Below are 2,925 nucleotides of genomic sequence, written 5' to 3' on the forward strand. Positions count from 1 at the left end.
TCCCAGCATCCCGTATGGTCCCCCAAGCACCACCAGGAGTAATTCCTGAGTGCATGAGCCAGGAGGAACCCCTGCCTATGGCCGTGTGTGAACCAAAAACACCAAAAATAAATAGATAAATAAACAAGAAGATATCTTCCGGCTCCATGCTAGTCTCAAGAGATTGTTATTAGATGATTTATTTTGCAATCGGGCTGGAGTGATAGCACAGCGGGTAGGGAGTTTGCCTTGCATACAGCCCACGCGGCCGACCCGGAATTTGATTTCTCCGCCCCTCTCGGACAGCCTGGCAAACTACCAAAAGTATCTCGCCTGCACTGCAAAGCCTGGCAAGCTACCCGTGAGGTATTCAATACACCAAAAACAGTAACAACAAGTCTCATGATGGGGGCATTACGGGCCTGCTCAAACAAATTGATGAACAATAGGAGGACAGTGCTACAGCGCTATTCTGCAATCATTTTAATGAAGCTATACGTTATATAAGCACTATATATACTTTATATAGAAATAAAATCATTTATAAATATTCTGTAAATTTACTTTTTCATCTAATATGTGTGGCTATGTTTTCATGTCAGTGTAGTAGATCTTTGGTCTTTAAAAAGAAAATAAAATGTATATTGTCAATCAATTATAATTTTTCAAACAATACAGCAATGAACATATTTATTATACTACATTTTATAAATCCTAAAGTTCACTTATTTCCACATTTTTATATCTCTGAAACTGGAATCTATCCTTTATTCCATGAAGTCTTAGATTTGGTGAATAAAATTTCTGTGTAAGATATTCTTAGAGTGAAGTTAATGGAAAAAAAGTAAAAGTAAGTTTTTGCTTTTGTCACTAAATAATATTTCAAAATGATTTAACATACCAGTAGAGTATGATAATATGCTTGCTTTTATTATCTAGAAATTATGGGTTATTAATTATTTTAAAACTTTTGTTTATTGACAATTCTATGACTGTGAGTAATGTTGAGTATTGTATTTCTTTTGTGGAGAATGTATCATTTCTTTTTCACACTTATTCCATTAATCTATCTTGTTGAATTTTAGAGGTGTTTTATATGTTATAGCATAGTCTTTATATATTTGGGTTGTGTAAGTAATATTTTTCTTCCAAAAGCTTTTAACTTTGTTTTTTAACTTTGTCTTTAGTGTATCTTGCCATAGCTTATTGCTTTTGTCATTAGAAGGCTTCATCATCCAATAATGATAATTATCAACTGAAGAAAATCTATATCAGCATTCAGCTTAGCTATTTCTTCCCTACTAGAACATTATCTTCTGTCTCTCTGTATCTCTCTTCCTCTCTCTGTTGCTTGTTAATTTTTTTTTAATCTCCTTTGTTTCATTATCTTGTCCTGTTTGGCCCTCCCCTATTGGTATTCCTTAAGATTCACCTGATATCCTGCTCTTCTTACACTTTCTTTCTAAGAGATAAAAGCCTCTTTTGTGCATTTTTCGATGGCTCCCATTAATATATCTCCAGCCCAAATCTCTTTTTTAAACTTCAGTACATATGCAATTGTCTACATGACAGTTACAATAAGGTTTTTCTTATTGGAATACATATATATGTTATATATTTCAAATGTGATACACAAGTCTAAAGTAGAATCCTTGATTTTATTCTACATATATTCCAACCCTTTTTATTTGTTTTCCCTACTGTAAAAGAAACCACTACCATAACCATATATATAGTTGTGCAAAGTCAAATTCTGGTTTCATTGCTGCTTCCTTCCTTTTACTCTCTCTCACTTCCAATGTATCGCTATTACATCCCATTTCTCCCCTAATCTATATTGATTCTACTTTTACTTATTCTTCCCTAAGGTCACTCCAGTTTGGATTGTCATCTCTTAATGACACATTGCAATCCCCTTCTTCAATAATCTCCAACTAAGATTATCTTTTATTTCCAATATCTACTTTTCAAATATTTCTCACAAAAGATGAAAACTTTACAATGAGTACCAATATTCCCTTGATTTGTGGTTCTCAGATACTATCATTAACATTTGATTATTTTTTAATTAAAGAATGGTAAGTTGGCTGGAGTAATAGCACAGCAAGAAGAATATTTGCCTTGTATGTGGCTGACCCAGGTTTGATTCCTCTGTCCCTCTCGGAGAGCCTGACAAGAAACCAAGAGTATCCCACCCACACGGCACAGCCCAACAAGCTCCCTGTGTCGTATTCAATATGCCAAAAACAGTAACAATAAGTCTCACGCTGGAGATGTTACTGGTTCCTGCTCCAGCAAATTGATGAACAATGGGAGGACAGTGCAATTTATTAAGTTATTCATAGTTGAGTTTTAGACATACAATGGTCCAGGGCCAATTCTACCACCCGTGTCAACTTCCCTCTACCATGGTACCCATTTTGTATCCCACCCCAACCAGTCTGCCACCTTAAGAGGTCTATTTTAAAGTTTGGCTGTTGAAACTTGAAAATAATAAACTCATTATTTCAGTGTTGTTGTCTCTGTGGTTTGGATATATAGCTATACAACTCCTCTGCACCACCAGTATACCAGAATATCCTTGACCTCTGCCCCCTTTTGCTTCCCATCTGTCTCTTTTCACTTCTCCCCTTGGTTTCTTTATTTCACTGTCCTTCTCTCTGTATCCTAATGTCAAGGATGACCTAGGCAGTTCTTCTTTAATACATTGCATCTCCTCATCCAATTATTCTGTTTACCACATGTGAGATCGTACTGTGACTAGTCTTGTGATATCTGTGTGATATCTGATAAATCTGTCTATTCTTGCATTAATCAGTCTCTATTATTTACTAGGACATTTTAAAGTAAATTGCAAGAATTAGTGCACTTCTCTCCTAAATACTTCACCGTGTCTTTATTTTTAAAAGTATTTTTCTTTTATAGGTGAACTTTGCTTAAAGGGTC

This window comes from Sorex fumeus, unplaced genomic scaffold (assembly GCF_029834395.1).
Source record: "Sorex fumeus unplaced genomic scaffold, SorFum_2.1 ptg000044l, whole genome shotgun sequence".
NCBI lineage: Eukaryota > Metazoa > Chordata > Mammalia > Eulipotyphla > Soricidae > Sorex > Sorex fumeus.